At 34.7% G+C, this 19343-nt stretch overlaps 1 pseudogene; it reads left to right on the forward strand.

Moving 5' to 3' along the window:
• Nucleotides 1-5830: 5830 nt before the first annotated feature.
• LOC145969077 (uncharacterized) lies at nt 5831-9308 on the forward strand (annotated as a pseudogene).
• The last annotated feature ends 10035 nt before the right edge of the window (nt 9309-19343 follow it).

Below are 19343 nucleotides of genomic sequence, written 5' to 3' on the forward strand. Positions count from 1 at the left end.
CTAATTTGTTTTTCTTTCTTGAGGATATTGACAACGTCAGTTATTTTAAAACCTCTTTTGCATAAGTCATCTTGTACATTTTTTGTTGCACACGATGCATGAAGTCCTCGAGCCATGACGCAGATTGGTCTTTAATTTTCTCGTATGTATGTCATTGGACCCCTTCGGCATCGAGTTTATGCGTCAGAGTTCTGTATTTATCGGAGTTAGGTACGTTAATTTTCCATACATCATTGTTTAGTATAGTGATCTTATGGTTCTCAATCTTAGCCAAATTAAGCAGAGCGTGCAGTCTAGAGTACTCCTTAATGCCAATTATGTTTATAGGTGGTGGTTGCAGCTCTTTTGGCCGAGTCCATTTTTTTAATACCAACTTTCTTTCTACGCTGGGTTTTGGTTGATCAGTTTCCAGTGAGGATTCCGCTTTCCTTTTTTTATTTGATCTTCTCTTTTTCATGATTCAATCAGTTTCGCGGGCTAATTCTTCCTCGTCCGTATAATAATCTTGGTTATTTGCAATGGCGGTAACTACTCCTGTCTGATCATGCATATTACTGCTCCTAACTTTTTTTAATTCTTCATTCTCCGCTTTCAGCAATGAGATCTCATTGCTGAGTTGGGCACAGAAGAATTCGATTTCTTTAAGCTTCTCTCTGAGCATTTTATTATCTTCCTCAAGACTACTGTTTTTTCCTGATGCTTCTTTTGATAGTGTTGTTGTTACCATGGGCTTCTTTTAATAGAGTTCTTGCCAAGCAATAGACGGCCTCTAGAATCCTTGAGGCCAGCCTCCGCAGAAGGTGGATTTTCCAGATAAGGTGGTCTGTTACCTGGAGTACTTATTTCCGTACGTTTTTCCATTGCTTAGTTTTAAAAGTGTTGCTAGTTTTGGTCCACCCCGGGTATTTTATTTCCCCGGTACCCTCTAGCATGCTGGTGGGCTTTCCTGAATCCGCCACCTGGAGAGGCGCCCGATGGGGGATTAGCAACTCCACACGGGATAAATACGTCATTAATACATCATAAAACTAACCCATTCCGGTTCCACCCGTATTAGCACATGCTCCTTTCTGTATTCTTTATTCAATGGTTCTAACACGACGCGAACACCTAGTCGCCATTCTGATGATGCGAACGTATTGGAGCGCATTGAAGTAGGAATGTTGGGACATGCGAACAAATCTCTAGTTTGCTCATCATTGGTGAGACAAAGCTAAAACGATTGATTGTCCGTTTTTGTCTGACTCTGTCCACCTCAGTTCAGATATGAACTCATATACCTATAAAGTATATACTGCTGATACTGCTTAAAAGATGAAGCCAACATTAGAGTGCAGACATATCATTTTCTCTCTCTCAATCTGGAAACATTGAGCGATATGCGCATGTGCATAATGACAAAATTCACGAGGAGGCATCAGTTATGGCAGCCAGTTTATGTTTATTATTGTGATTAAACGCTTGTTTATATCATGCTTTATATATTTATTATAGAATTTGATAAATTTCTCAGTTCGGTTCAAAATGAATTCTCGTATAAAATTATATTTGTGTGACAGGAAAGCTCGTCAAGAAGCCTTTATCCGTAAGTAAATAGTAAATTTATTTTCTAAATGTAACCTAGAAACCTGCATATTTTTATTTCCTCCACCGTCACTTATTTGGTCAGCGAGCGATTTTTCAAGTATCTTCCATGGCAATCGGCATTGCATCCATCGAGCAAGATACTAACATCGTTCTGGAGTCGCATATAGTGTTGTCTTTCCAGAAAAGATAGGGATGTATGTGGGAGGAGGTCAGACGTATCTATACGCCCATTTGGTCATCGAGCGACAGAATCTATCCGTGGCAACGGCATCGACGCATATCCTATGAAGAGAGCATTTACACACTTTTCAGCCCAACGAATAATTGCTAAAATATATTCGTAGATTAGAAAAATATGTGAGGTGCAAGTGACCGGATCGGGAATCGAACCCGAGTCTTTCACTTTCCGGGCAACTGCTCTAGGCCACTGAGCTATCCAGACCTCACACCTAATGCTGCTTTTTAACACAGTGATATGCGACTCCAGAGCGATGTTGGTATCTTGCTCAATGGATGCAATGCCGATTGCTATGGAGGATCCTTGAAAAATTGCTCGCTGACGAAATAAGTGCCGGTGGAGGTATTCGCGTGCACTGCATGCTGGCTTCCGACTAGCCTTTCATAAAAAACGGCATCGACGAGTACAACGCCGTAGAGTGACCACATCCCTCAAGATCCTTCTAGTAAATAATAATATTTCCACTGTGGCAGATGGACCCTAAATAAGACCGTGGCAAGCTTCTAGACTCATTAATATTATTAGGAAATTATATTAATATTATTATAATAAAATTAAATGGCTCTAAAAATTTAAATTAAATAAAAAACAAAGGCAATAAGAGCCAACGCAAGTTTTATGCGCACGCATTATGTAATAACAAATAAAACGAACAAATACAATGTATATAATTTATTCTAACATCGTTCATTTAATAAACGCGGACGTTTCGGCCCTTTTTTTTGGCCATCTTCAACGCAAAATAAAAGAACCAGATATACAGATAATGTCAATAGTTAACGCAATCAAAAATCAAAACGGATTATGTCGGTATGCCGCAAGTAAAGTTAAATTAAATCGCACATCTTGTCAAGATCATCATGTCGCAGATAGGATCCCTCCATGATTGAAAGACCAAAGAAGTGTAAAAGGTCCAAGTTGAGAGTCGAAGGATAAAACTATAAGTCGATAAATTAAAAGGTGATCCACCCGAACATAAGTGATACATAACAAATAAGACTTACAGATAATCGAAGTGCAATAGGGTGCAGAATAAGTAACGGCGACATTATAAATGTTAATTATCGTGATCTTAGTTTTTTAACGGTAGAGTTCAAACATGTGAAGACTGAGCTGGTACGACTCACGCTGTACTGAAAGACTATAAACATGGTCGAGATAGACATCAAATGTTTGGGAGCTTGCTTAAAGCCGATATATACCTATGATGTAGACACTCAATGTCAGTCTGCAAATTCAAATCATTACTTTGCCGTTTAATAAAAAGCATTTCAGAAATCAGACGTTTTTGAAACCTCGGTTCACTGTCCAGAATCCTAACATCCTCCCACTTGAAATCGTGACCGAACTCTACCTTATGATCAGTGATAACCGAGCGACTCGAAAAGTTTCTATTGATATGTTTACGGTGCTCCTCGACTCTAGTTTGAAGCCGTCTACCCGTTTGGCCCACGTAGGACGCATTGCAATCATTTCAGTCTATCTTATAAACGACATTCCTTGACAACGCTTTAGGTAGAGGATCTTTATGACCTTTAATTAGCTTATCTAATTTATTCAAGCTGAAGTAAGACTTTCTAACGTTATCAATGTTTCTCATTATATAATTAAATTTTTCCGAGACCGAAGGTAAAAAAGGTACCGCGAAATATCCAACCGCTCCATCACTCATGCTATCCTCGATCTTGTCTTTATTATTTGATTTATGGATTAAAAACTTTAAACGTTCGCGTATGATCTGAAATATAAAATTTAAGGGGTAGTTATTGTTTCTGAACAATCTGAAGAATCTGAACAATAAGATTAAGATTTCTCTGATGGAAATTGGGATGAGACAGAGAGAAGGCTCTATCCGTTAAACCAATTATCGTGCCCTTTTTTTGGCAAAGAGGATGCTGTGATAAAAAATTGAGATATCTACCAGAAAAAGTTGGCTTGTGATACCAGTCAAAAATCAGCGAATTGCCCCGCAGAACCATAGTGACGTCCAAAAAATTAAGTCTCTTATTCTCACCCATTTCCACGGTGAATTGGATTCTAGGATGAAGTGAGTTAAATATATCTAATGTATATTCGACAGAAGAAAACGGGACACATAAAGCCACATCGTCAACATATCTAACGTAGAATGAAGGAGTAAATTGCAAGACTGCCAGAGCTTTATCCTCCAAATCCTGTAGAACGATGTCAGCAATAATGGGAGACAAAGGAGAACCCATGGGTGTGCCATAAGTTTGTTGGTAAATGACATTATTAAAAACGAAAAACGTTGAGTTCAGCACGAATTTGATTGCCGAGATGAACTCAAGCTGAGGAATAGTACAATTATCAGTAATAAATATCCATCTTTTCTTAACACTGTCAATGGCTGCATCAATGAGAATGTTGGTGAAGAGGGAGATGACATCCAGTGAAATCAACTCACTATCTCCGTCAACAACAACCCCCGACAAACGTTCAACTAATTGAAAGCTATTTAAAACATGGCTGTGTGTTAAAGGGAAACTCTTGATCATAATTCGATGTAAATATAATGCCAGGTTCTAAAGCGGACTATTCAACGAAGACACAATCGATCTGAAAGGGCAATTAGTTTTGTGGATCTTAGGAACACCGTATGCCCTAGGTAAAGTCCCATCGCTAGTATATAGTGCCCTATAAGTAGAATTTGATATATAATTAGATTTTTTCCATCTACTTAGTAAATCCCATAATTGATTAGAAAGCTTTTTAGTAGGATCCTTATTGAAGATGTTGTACGTGTCTCTATCATTTAACAAACTTTCAATCTTCGCGATATAACTATCTTTGTCTAGAGCTACTGTTACATTCCCTTTATCTGCTCTCGTTAGAATTAAATTACGATTGCTATTCAAAAATTTCCTAGTCTTAATATATAGGTGATTAAGCTTAAAATGAATCGCCGAATTGTGAGGTCGATATGAAGACAACCTCTCAATGATCTGCAAAGAACGATTTCTTATTGTCCCCTGTTCGTTAGTGGGTAAGTGTTTGATGTTGTGCTCAACATTTTTTATAAACTCAGTCGTGAGTTTAACTGGATGAGACCGGTAAGCTAAAATTGTCACCCAATTGAAGAAGAGACTGAATCTTATCAGGTATCGGAGCGGAGGACAAGTTCACAAACCAACCTTTAAAAATCTTGGAGAAGGGTTGATCCTCATTAAAATTGTTGGACTCCAACTTAATCTCCAAGACATCCCGGCCACTGTCCATCTCCCGAGGCTTCAAAGAAAATCCAGGAGCAAGCCCCCCCCCCCAGGAGTAAAAAAACTAAGATCACGATAGTTAACATTTATAATGTCGCCGTTACTTATTCTGCACCCTATTGCACTTCGATTATCTGTAAGTCTTATTTGTTATGTATCACTTATGTTCGGGTGGATCACCTTTTAATTTATCGACTTATAGTTTTATCCTTCGACTCTCAACTTGAATCTTTTACACCTCTTTGGTCTTTCAATCATGGAGGGATCCTACCTGCGACATGGTGATCTTGACAAGATGTGCGATTTAATTTAACTTTACTTGCGGCATACCGACATGATCCGTTTTGTTTTTTGATTGCGTTAACTATTGACATTATCTGTATATCTGGTTCTTTTATTTTGCGTTGAAGATGGCCAAAAAAAGGCCGAAATGTCCGCGTTTATTAAATGAACGATGTTAGAATAAATTATATACATTGTATTTGTTCGTTTTATTTGTTATTACATAATGCGTGCGCATAAAACCTGCGTTGGCTCCTATAGCCTTTGATTGTTTTTTATTTAATTTATATTAATATTATTTTCATATCATGGTTTGTACATTTGACTAAAATATGGACTGTTAGTGCTAACTGATATCGAGAGATATCGAAAGTCAAGAAGTTGCGACATCAATGACCAAGTGGTGAACGTAGCAACTAATTCTTGTGAAATTGTGTCATACGAAAATTCCACAGTGTATCATTTACATTTTTTTAAATTATTTTATATAAAAATGATATTATATTGTTTTGTGGAAGGGTGCAAATCAACGAGATATAAAAAAAACATGATAAAAATTATACCAAAGAAACATTTTATGGGAAAGTATTTGAAGATTCTGCTTTAATCTAAAATACATTATTTATTTTTTATTGTATAATTATAAAACACTTTCACCTTATAGTTTTAAAAAGATCAAAAATCATTTTTTCATTTATTTGTAGATTTCCAACAAATCCAGATCTGAAGCAAAAATGGATTGAGGCATTGTTTAATTTGAACAAACAAGAAAGTACACAGATACGTAAAACAAGCAAAATTTACAAATTACATTTTTCAGACAACTTTCGAACAATTTGGTTTTAGTCATGTCCGCTTAAAACTAAATTCAATACCATCAAAGTTTTCACGTATGCAAAATGATAGGTAATAATACAGTTTTATTTTTATAAAACCAATTACAATCAATTACAATTAATTACAATTATCATATTTGTTTTAATTATGTCTGTGTTCGTAGTTTGGATAAATCAAGAGACACGGTAGTGTTTCGCGCCAAGTTCATGCGAAGCATTAGCGCGACACTCCGTGTATCTGTACGCGAGTCGGACAGTTGAGAGTAACTCAGATTATCGGATTTCAATAACGGCTGAACGGATCGAATTCTTACTAGCCTTAATCGATAGAGCGGGTTTGAATTGTATAAAGAAAGTATCTTTATTTTTGTGCTGCGTGATATAAACGGAGATATCATAACGCAAAGTCGAAATATGAAAATTTTCAATTAAGAAACATCTTTATCATCATCATCGTCATCAACGCACACGTACACAACACATAGAAAGAGAAAACGTACATTTCCTACTCTCGACGGAAGATTGCGCTAATGACGCTTTGCGATATTTGCGATATTAATGACGTGTCATATGTGTCATTAGTGACATGTATTATTAACCGCATTTTGAGTAGTGATAAATAATAAAGTGCAAGTTAAATAATAAATAATAAAATTATTAATTAAAAATTCGCAAGAGCCAGTAAGGTATGATAATTGCAGCGCAAGATAAATAAATATATCTATTTTACAAGCCAAATATAAATATATATAATATAATTATATATATACATATATATATATATATAAAATATATATTATATATACTTATTCTATATATATTTTTATATAATTTGCTTATATATCTTAAAAAAATATACATATATATATGTATATACAGGGTGACCCATTTTAACTTAGGCAGTCAAATAACTCGAAAAATAAGCAAGATAGAGAAAAATGTTTTAGACAAAAGTTGTATGGTTTCGAGGGGGCCATAAGATGGTATCATTGGTTTGACCTTGAAGAGTCATTTGAAGGTCACGTGAAGGTCACTTCAATTTTTTTAAATGGAACATCCTATATATTTTTGTACATTCTTGTAGCTCATCTCGAGAGCTTTCCAAAACACTATAATTAAGTACATTTTCGTTAAGTACTTTTTGAGTTATGAGGCTTGAAATAATTTCTTAATTTTACATAAACCGTAAAATATCTTGTAAAATATTCATTTTTCGATTACCTTACCTTAATAGTTTTATGTACAAAATAATGAGAGGAATCAATTGGTGTAAAGAAAACACATAGTTGTTTCGAAGAAAAAATATGTAATTTGCAATTAACAATTCCATATTTTTTCTTAAAAACAACTATGTGTTTTCTTTACACCAATTGATTCCTCTCATTATTTTGTACATAAAAGTATTAAGGTAAGATAATCGAAAAATGAATATTTTACAAGATATTTTACGGTTTATGTAAAATTAAGAAATTATTTCAAGCATCATAACTCAAAAAGTACTTAACGGAAAGGTACTTAATTATAGTGTTTTGGAAAGCTCTCGAAATAAGCTACAAGAATGTACAAAAATATATAGGGTATTCCATTTAAAAAAATTGAAGTGACCTTCACGTGACCTTCAAATGACTCTTCAAGGTCAAACCAATGATACCATCTTATGGCCCCCTCGAAACCATACAACTTTTGTCTAAAACATTTTTCTCTATCTTGCTTATTTTTCGAGTTATTTGGCTGCCTAAGTTAAAATGGGTCACCCTGTATATATATATGTATATATATATATATATATATATATATATTTTTTTTAATATAATATCTCTTAGCAAATTAGACTAAAAAAAGAAGTGATATAATCCCCAAAAACTTACCTTTTTAAAAAAATGTAAAAAAAGGGCGCCAAGTTCATGCACTAATTGTATCCAACTGTCATATTGTCTACAAAAGTAGTGATATAAAAAAATTGCGCCAATTAAGAATAAAAATTTGTACAAGATAAATAGAAGTACAAGGAAGAAAACGTACAAGAAATATTTTAATTGAAAACATTGTTATACAAAATGGTTGTTTTAATTTTCAAAAATAATAATATTAAAAAATTAAAAATTTATTTAAAAATTGAAAACTGAAAATTAATATAAAACAAAAAAGTAAAAAAAATTTTAATTAAAAAAACGGCGCTGCCAATAAAATTGGCATATATTCCAATTAAATATATATTTAACAGCAAATATAATTGCTGAACATTTATTATTAACTCTCTTAAGATCTTCTGGATCTTCAATTAATAATTTAATTATTATAATTCTTATATTATTTTCACAAATTATACTTTTTACTTTAGAAATTTCTATGAGATTTATTCAAGCTTATGTTTTTTCTATTTTATCAACTATATAGTATGGAAATTTAAAAGATTGGAATATATTCCAATTATTAGTCTAACATTTAAATTTAATGACCTAATTTCTTTAATTAATTATATTGATTTACATTTGGAAATTTAGACTTTTAAGCTGAACAATACATTAGTAAAATTGGCAGCGCCGTTTTTTTAATTAAAATTTTTTTTACTTTTTTGTTTTATATTAATTTTCAGTTTTCAATTTTTAAATAAATTTTTAATTTTTTAATATTATTATTTTTGAAAATTAAAACAACCATTTTGTATAACAATGTTTTCAATTAAAATATTTCTATTTAACTTGTACGTTTTCTTCCTTGTACTTCTATTTATCTTGTACAAATTTTTATTCTTAATTGGCGCAATTTTTTTATATCACTACTTTTGTAGACAATATGACAGTTGGATACAATTAGTGCATGAACTTGGCGCCCTTTTTTTACCTTTTTAATAACACATGACAACTCATTGAAGGAAATAGTTGAATCGTTCAAAATTAATGTAGAGAATAATAACGAAATACATAAACCTCATGAAGAAGTTGATAGCATTGATTCAACAATTCAAGTTATCGAAGAAGTCATCAATTCAATGACTCCAAAGAGGACATTCATGGATCGGTAATAAGATAATTTTTATTGTATGATATTTTAGTTGTCGTTATACATATTAATTTTGCATTTCATAGTTTGGAAACTGAAAATATGGAAAAGGATCTTCAAAATGAAGAATGAATGCGAAGAAGCTATTTCACCGTTTATTAAACGTATAAGTTATGGATTTTTAAAACACCCACGAGCAGATTTGTATACCGTATTGTATACCGTAACTTCCACAACAAAAAAAGTTTTCAACATATACAAATTGGAAAATAAGTTGAAATCTAAAAATGTAAATATGCGAATAGTGAGTGATGTTTTCAGAAATTTAGAATTACATATAATTTTTATTAATTTTGAGGCACATATTTTAGAATTAGGTATATTAGAAAACCATAAATATGAATTGATAAAATTAATTATATTAGAATACTTAGAAATAAAATTAAAATACGAAACTAAGATTATTTCTCTGAAAGAGCATGATAATTTTGTGACATATTTATATAAAAATCGTTCTGTTTAAGGGACAGTAAATTATATGAATAAATACTCGAAAGTGTATTTTATTTTTACCTTTGACTCAAAGATTTCTACATTAAATATAACCTATGTTTGAATTTCCGCTTTTTGGTCATCGGGACGGAGCTTAAATCTCGATATATCGAATCAATGTTGGATTCTCTTTTTAGCATTATTTTGAAAGCGACTAACAGTCCATGATTATATAATCAAAGGTTAGGTTTGTACTATTTTTTATGTGTATAAAATCTGTCTATGTTTTTTTTATTGATAGATTTCCAAAGCATATCTACATATGGAAGCAGATCTGCAATTTAAGAGAAGATGATGATGTTTCCAAACTTAAGATCTGTGATAGTCATTTTAATGAAACAGATTTTCAAAACTTTAATGTATTAAAGTATGATGGACAATTAATTTTAAAGCATGATTCTGTACCTTCGATATCTGTACCATGTGCAATGAAACGGAAAGAATCGTCAGTTACAAAAGGTGAACAGATTTCAGAGTCAGCTAATGAGCATCAGCTGAAGCGTCAGCATCAAATTATAAGTATTTATTTATCTTTATAGAACTTTTGGTTGAAATAGTCAAAATTACAGCGGATGCAGTTCATACTTGTTACGATTAATAATATTTGTATTTGTATTTTATTTTTATACGTTTTGATTTTATTCGTGTAAATGCGTTCATTTTTTTAAGTGTTTATTAATCAAAAAATAGTAGTAGAGCGAAGCGTGACATAGTAGACAATGCACTAGTCTACAAAGCCAAAGGCCCTGGGTTCGATTCCCGGTTGAACCGAAAAATTGTATACGCTCGCTCCTCTCTCGAAAGGCAATGGCAAATCACCAAGAAATGTTGCCAAGAACATCTCTCTAATGTACAGCCGTTCGGAATCGGCATTAAACTGTAGGTCCCATATACGTGTGATAATCGCAGGTGCGCAACACAGATATATGAAAGAGAAAGATCACTATGTTCGGAATCGAACAAAAGGAATAAGAAGAAAAAAAATAAGAAACATACTGAACAGTAAAATAGAGAAAAATTGAAAGATAAATCCAAACAAAAATTCGAATATTTTTTATAAAATTAACATCATTTGTTAATAAAAGTTTACAATCAAATTAATTTTGCGTTAATGACAACATTTTAATTTATTATATTTATATTTATTAAGATATAGATGGAAAACCTATTGATGAAGAATCTATCGATGAAGGACTATACACGATAAAAAAGAAATGCTTTCATCCACGTTATGTAAATGAAATTAAATCACCAGATATAGCAATTCCTAGACGAGCCAAAACATTTCTCTTTATAGCAAAGAATATCATAAAAAATCAAAGTATAAAAATTAAACTACTGTAGCAGAAAAACAAAAGATTAGTGGAAAAAATTACATCTCTCTAGGATTTGATTCAACATTTTAAAAAAATCCAATCTCAGAAGATGATTGGAAATATATTAACTGTATGTTTGTCTTCTATTAATTAGGGCTCATATTCTGAATCCTCTTTTATTGATAACAGTACCTCTAAAAGTGGCTTATAAGCCTTCTGATTGGCTACAAGTCACTTCTAAAGGCTTTTATCGATAAAAGAAGATTCAGAATATGGACCTAATGGCATATTCGAATGGGTTTGATCCATTGACGTCATTGATCAATCACAGCCATTCTTCTGAAAAATGTAATGGTTACATTCGAAAACATCATAAGTCAGAGGATACGATTATTGATCGAGAATGCATCTGAAATTTGGATATCATTAATATATCAAATGTTTAGTGTTAATTAAAATTCTCCTTAATTGTACATACAAACAAATAACAATCACTAATTAATTATAATTTATTCTTATAATAAATAAAATATAGCAAAAACGACCTTTATTTATATTACCGCTAATAAATATTTGTTTACCCAAAATTTTTTAAATATTCTTTAAAGAAAATTATCTTGAAATATTTGTTTTTCATATTTCTAACTCGCTTAATGTAATATACAGGGTGTTTCAGAATTCGCGGATACGGACTCCACAGCGTGATTGCTCGTATCAAAACAAACAACTTTTCCTTTGGCAAAATTGCGTCTGAGCATTATTTTTTAAGTGAGAGCAACTTTAAACTAACGAATAAGCGTCTTAGATTACGCTTGAATCAAGGGTGGCGCGCACACGGCATATGAGTGGCGTTTGAGCGTATATGCTATTTTACTATTTTATTAGTGTTACAAGAATTATGCATCTAAATATCGTTATTTTCAATACAACTTACTTAACAAGATTTTCTAATTGATATCCCGAAGCAACAGCTGAAGAGAAAATAAGATTAAATTACTTGTAAATAATTTTGACCTAAAATTATTGTTCCAACGTTTTAAAAATTTGTTGGCTCTGAAAAGGGCCGATTAAGTTCTTCAGAGTATATGCTCAAAATGCAGACCTTTTATTTTGTATACACATATTAGCTCTGAGGATAAGATTTTCTTGTGCTCGTTGGAACATTTCTGATGTGACAGTTGCTATTTTGCACAATGAAGTTGTTCTTCCAAATCTTCTAATGTTTCTATAGGATTTTGATAAATAAGGGCCCTTACACGAAATTGCATAGCTGCAATGCATAGCATAAGACCATATGGATCAATGAGCATCGAGTATTAAGTCGCCATATTGGCCTGGTTTACACCGATCATTTGATACGCGTATCAAATGTTATGTTCGTACTAAATGTATGGTGCAAACAATGCCGTTTGAGTTGGTACGATACGCATCGAGAAGGCGTATCGTATCAAAATAATACGCGTATCAAGCATATGTGTAGCGCTGTAAACACTTGTGCATCAAAGAACGAAGGATTATTTCTAACTGGTCGGCCATTTTTCGTTCCTGCGTGTATCACTTGTCGACTCTTCGTACTTTATTGCGTACTTTAGCTGGATTCCTTAAAGCGCGCGCATGTATTTATATATTTGATGTAAACGCAGTCGAATTAAACGTTTGGTGCGCATTACTTTTGATTCGCGTATCAAAAGACGTACGGTGTAAACCAGGCCATTGACTTACATAACATAATACTCGATGCTCATTGGTCCATATGGTCTTATGTTATGCATATGCAGCTATGCAATTTCGTGTGTGATAGCCCTAAAGCTAAAATAGCATATACGCTCAAACCTCACACATGCTGTGCGCGCGCCGTCCCTGATTTAAGCGTAATCTAAGACGCCCTGTGTGTGTATATTAGAATTTCTTATGCTGGTAATAAAAAGAATAAAAATTACATTGTAAAATTGTTGGGCAAATACTTTTGAATAATAGTATATATGTTTAAATTATTTTGAAAACCTCAATAGAGGAGGAAAGAGTTTCATATTTTTAGGATATAATATCCGAAAATATAAAAGGATTATTGTCTCGAAAGTTGCATGGCAAATCGAAAATGAAGTATTCTCTAGAAATAAGAAGGTTTACTTTAACTTTACAATTTTATTCTGCAAAAGCCTACAAATATGTGAGGAAAATTTGGAAAAACTTATTACCACACCCTTCCATCCTAAGAAGTTGATATACTGTCATTGTTGGTAAACCAGGATTTACTGAAGAAGCATTTAATGCTATTTCCCTTCACAAAAAAAAGTTTATTGTCAATCTTGTTATATTGATGAAATGTCAATACGACAAAAAATTGGTTATGATAATAATCAATTTTTTGGGGGGAATAGATTTAGGAACTAAAACAAAATAATTTCGATGTCATTCACGAAGCCAAAAATGCTCTTGTTTTCATGGCAGTAGCTATTAATGGAGGATGGAGAGTATCTTTGGGTTAGAGTTCAGTCCCATTAAGCACGGATCGGAATGACGGATCGAATTCAGCTAGGGAATTCTAGTGAATTCTTGATCCTGCTATTCCTTCCGATCGGAACGCGTATTTCCTCAATTTCGGACGGATTGGGCAAGTGTTTCTGACCGCGCAAGTTTTAAAACTTTGTATTGGAACCGTTGTATTGGAAAAACATCATCAGGGTGTCTGGTTTTATTCCGAATTAAAGGATTTCGCACGTAACAACAAGTTGAAATTCTACCGAGATGAGTATCAACAATCATGGAAAAGGGCTGGTAATAATAATTTTAAATAGACATTGTTCATTATATTCATTAATTATTATTATTCAGAACGTATCACAGAATTATGTTCGCGTATTAATAGGTTATATGATTATAGTTTTGTTTGTTTATCAAAGAAAGCCTGAAATTGACATCTCTATTGAAAAAATGTATGTGGAAAACCACGTCGACAAACCACATGGTAGCAATACTTTCTTCTATATTATTAAACTTATTTGAACGCATATATGTCGATTTTGTTCACAATGTGGTTTCACTATATCGTTTTTCCATATGGTTTTCACCGCATGGTTTTCAGTATGTGGATTTTTTCAATACGGACAACATATCAAATATTATGCGATTCATGTTACATGTGTTCATATTTGCAGGCTGTAAAATGCGATTACTGTGGGTGGATAATGTTCGGGTCCTGTGCGAAGATTGAAGCCCATAACTGCTTCGAAAACTACGATGAATGTATCCATATTATCGTTGTCGACGAGAAGGAACATGCTACAATGAGTATTTTATTTGCAAGAAAATATTTTTCAACATTTGTCTCTAAATATTAAATGTATTCAAGAAGTATACTCATCTATGTATAAACAGGAATGAAGGAAGTAGAAGAAAGTACACAGAGAGACGTACCACCATCGGAAAGTAGCAATGAGTCTACTCCGTACTCGGCAGACATCATGGATGAGATGTTCATCGATGCCGTAGAGCAGAGACCAGGTCTATGGAATCAAAAGTTGCCAGTTAAAAGGCGAAGTGTATGAGGAGAATTGTGGGATGAAGACTTTAATAATCTTGGTAATATATAATCATTTTACTTCGTTTTATCATGAATGTATATTTAATCTCCATTCGAAACTGGGCTAATGTATGTTTATATTCATGTAAGCGAGCTGAATTCGTAAATTGAACTAGGGATTTTCAGGTTTTAAAGATGTAGCGTAGATGAAATCTCGATGAACCTGAGGGACTGCTACTCAAAAGCTCGCAAAAAATAAAAGATTACGTACACAGCGGATCGGGTGCAGAAGCGGAAAAGTACATTCCGCTTCTATGCAAGAATACAATTTCTAGACGAGGCTGCACAAGAAACTCTATACGTAACTTGTGTTATATGTATATAGGCTTTAGAATATGAAAAATGTATATTTTTCTTACATATCTTTGTTGTTCAATTTTAGTACAATGAGCTCTCTACTACGGAATATATGTCGTGACGAAAATAGTGCACTGAGCCTGAACGATTCGGAATTCCAGGAACATAATGTGTCTTCTCCAAGAAGTTGTAGCACGCCAGACATTCCTGAAAAAGCAGAAAGTTCGGACGATTGTAGACTATGAAAAAAAAGGTGAGCTAATTTTGAATAATCGATAATCGACACATCTCATAGATTTTCATAATTAATTGATAATCTTCATACCTTTCATAACTCTTAATAAATTGTTATATCGCGCTGATTCTTCATAGAAGAATCCAGACATGAGACGGAGACATAGAGGTCTCCGTACATTTTATATGAAAAAAGTGGCTTCGGTCAAATTGGCTGAAATTTAAATATGTTATAGTCTAGGTGGTGTTGATCAAAAGTTTCCTGAGGCAAAAAATCAAAAAATCAAAAGTATAAAAGATACGATAGTAGGTATACAAGGCGGGTTCTAACTCAGGTCCTGTCAGGGGGGATGAGGTGCGAGGGGGGAACCGCGGCGCGGGGGGGTGACGTCACGTGCGGGGGGAGTGACGTCACGCGCGGGGAAGAAGGAACTGCAGCGCGGGGGAGTGACGTCACGCGCGCGGGGGAGGAATGACGTCACGCGCGGGGAAGGAGGAACTGCAGCGCGGGGGTGAGTGACGTCACGCGCGGGGAAGTGGGATCCGCGGCGCGACCGATGGACGAGGGGGTCCGCGCGGGGAAGGAGGATCCGCGGTGCGACGCTCGAAGCGACGTCACACGCGGGGAAGGGGGGATTCGCGGCGCGACCGATTAACGAGGGGGTCCGCGCGGGGAAGGGGGGATCCGCGGCGGGAGCGATGGTCGAGGGGGTCTGCGAGGAGAAGGGGGATCCGCGGAAAGAAGACAGTGGTGTGAGAAGGATAGCGCTACGTGCGGGAAAAGGACAGCGCTACATGTGGGAAAAGGATAGCGCTAAGTGTGTGAAGAGGACAGTGCGACAAGGATGACATCAACGTGCGACAAGGATGGCGCAATGTAAGATGGCGTGAGAAGGACGACGCAAAGGTAAGTGACAAGCATATGAAAGAGAGAGCGATGCCGTGAGAACAACGCGTGCGAGAGAGAGAGAGAGAACGATAGCGCGAAGAGAACGCATACGAAAGAGAGACTTATGATTAACGCGAGACTTACACCTAGCGCAAGAGAGAGAGAGAGACGCAAGGGATGGGAACGCAAGGAGAGGCGCGTAAATAATCACATTTTTTTTTGTTAATTATAAATATACATTTATTAAAAATCTGTTATACATTTTTGTGTCATAGCGCGAGAGAGATTACTTATTCTAAGCGCGAGAGAAAGAGATAGCCCGAAAGAACAATGACGCATGCCGAAGATAGTGATACTTATGATTAACGCGTGCGAGAGAGAACGATATCGCTATACTTATAACTAGCGCAAGAGAGAGAGAGACGCGAGGGGAGAACGCATAAGGGAGATGAGAACGCAAGGAGAGGCGCATAAATAACTGCAATTTTTTTTCCAATTAAAATATATAAAATTTATTTTAAAATGTGTGTGCGTGTACTATACAATTTGTGTGTGTGTGCGCGCGCGTGTGTGTGCTTAAAATTAAGAATAATGATAATAAAAAATATAAAATTTAAAAAAATATAATAATAATTAAAAAACATAATATAGGGGGGGATGCGCCGAGCTAAGGGGGAGGCCGCTCCTGGAACAGAAAAGACACACATTTCATTAGATTGAATAATTTATTTTAGGATACTTTTGATGTATTACAAATTGTAAGTTACTTACAATGTTATCCATATATTTTAATTTTTGCAAATGGGACACATATTGCGTAGTATTATTTGGTGCAAATTTTTCCTGCACTCTTTGCAATAACTGCCTATTAATAGAGCACAATAATCCGTTTTGTGTTTCCGGACGGAGTATACGTTTCGAAACGACGATGCCAATCTCAGAAAACAGTCTGAACAATACTTAGTTCCTTCTTCCGCATCATAATAATAGTATTTGATGCGACACATTTTTATGGTAACATCCAGATTATTTATTTCCATCGCGTTTAAATGTCTATACTTTTTCAGTCTTAATTCTTCATCATTATCACTAGCATAATCTGAATTCACTAATGATGGTATTTCCTCCTCGGATTCTTCCTCAGAGCCATCCTCGTCTGATTCATCAAGATTATCAACGTCCATTTGCTTGCCATCTTCGACGATAACAACCTCTTCAATGTCCTCGTCGACGATAATAACATCTTCATCTTCGTCATCGATGATAATAATTTCTTCATCAGCCATTGCACTAATGTAACACAAGACTAACGAAACGCAAAGAACAACGAAAGAAATAATATTCTAATGCTGCAGACTCCTCTTCATTATATATCTTTTAATATCTTTTGTCTCATTCCAACTAGAGCATCACGTCTCATCTACCTCAGCATTTCTCTACATCTTTAGCGGAGCGTGTTGAGAAAAATTGTCAACTATTCTTATTCGTATGGAAGGAAAGAATTAAAATCACAGATGGAATAAAAATAATTATTTATTGCAAGCATCGTAAAGAATATCATTTACAGCGCATGTTAATAATTTGCAATCGATTAATGATTCGCTGTTAAAGACATCACTCTCGCGTATCGTTTTTACAGCATCGCATACAGTAGTAATATTGTTACGTTGTAATACAGTTTCAAATTGTTTAAATTTTTCATTTACGAGATAGGTATTCTCGCATAACCAATTGTGCATATGATCGATACAATTTTCAAAATTAAATAAATGTAATAATGTTTGTGGTTTCATGTACAAAGAATTGCCACATAATGTGAGTTTTACAATTTTTGATTGATACATTTCGATCGATAAATCTCCAATCCTTAATGGGGGAGCAGTCGATTGTAGAATACAGTCAATGTCTGCTTGCTTCTGCATCAACAAATACCACGTTGAAAAAGGCAACACTATTTGATTGCCTCGATTATCGCCGAGAATCAGTTCCACGTACGATACAGCTCCAACGCTTATTCCAATGTCCAAATACTTGTATGACGTCGGGGTTAGAGCGTATCTTCTTCCAAGTATGCGAGTCGCACGACGAAGCTGAATGCTATATAAATATAAAATAATTAGACCAATATTTAAGAAAATTTTAATGAATAACAAAATTTTTAAATCTTTTTTCTTACATGTCACATTTTTGCTTCTTACACAGTGGAGTTTCGCCGTTTCGAATCGGAACGTAAAAATTCATGTTGATTTCTTCAGCAGTGAACCTTTCACACGCGCGATTGATGTAATACTAATCGTATTAGAATTATTATTAATTCAAATAGTATCGCAAATTGTGATGTAGAGGTGATTATTGCTAACGCAACATTTTAATTTCCTCTAAAATTTTGTCGCGCCGATGTACGGCTGCGATGATGTCATCCCCAGAACAAAGATTTAGCTGAATATAACAAAAATTTTCAAGCGCCGATGTACGGCTGCTCCCGATGCGATCAAATGTACGTGACAAATCGCGAAATTTTCAAGGTTAAATTGTGCATCAGAACAAAGATTTAGCTGAATGCGCTAAAATCAAGCGCCGATGTACGGCTGTTCCCGATGCAATCACGTTAGATTTTTCAAATGTACGTGACAAAATGCAAAAAAAAATAACCGCCAAGGTTAAAATGCGCATCACCCCTAGACAAAGATTTAGCTGAGTGCACTAAAATCGAGCGCCGATGTACGGCTGCTCCTGATGCAATCACGTTAAATTTTTCAAATGTACGTGACAAAACGCGAAATTATCAAGGTTAAATTGCACACGCTATTCCGGGGAATTTCTTTTTTAAGATGAAATCATTCTAGAATGTTCGGTGATAAAATAATGCAGGAGAATATAAATCATGATAAAGAGGCATACTCCGCCAGTAGCTAAAGTACATCCAGAACTATCATTGGAAACGCTAAATTTCGCAAGTGTGTGTTACAATATGGATGAGCAAATTTTGCGAGAGCAATCCACTTTGGTGAATTCGCTGGAAGATTACATTGCGTGGGAGCAACGATGCGACCAATACATCGAGTCGTTGGAAGAGCAAAGTCGAATCAAACGACCACGATTATCGATCGGAAATCGACAATCACTGATTGCTCGGATCGCGCGCCTCGAAGGGTTGAAAAATTCGGTACGTAGACGTTTCATACACGCGGGTGCCGGATGTAGCGCGCGTCAAAATGGACTTGTGTGGCGTGAGATTGATACGGCGTTCGAGAGTCGCGTATCGACTGGTGCGGTGATAAACTATAATCACATCG

Source organism: Camponotus vicinus, unplaced genomic scaffold (genome assembly GCF_025532165.1).
Source record: "Camponotus vicinus isolate PSW18456_S1 unplaced genomic scaffold, iyCamVici1.0 SCAF_3, whole genome shotgun sequence".
Classification (NCBI taxonomy): Eukaryota; Metazoa; Arthropoda; class Insecta; order Hymenoptera; family Formicidae; genus Camponotus; species Camponotus vicinus.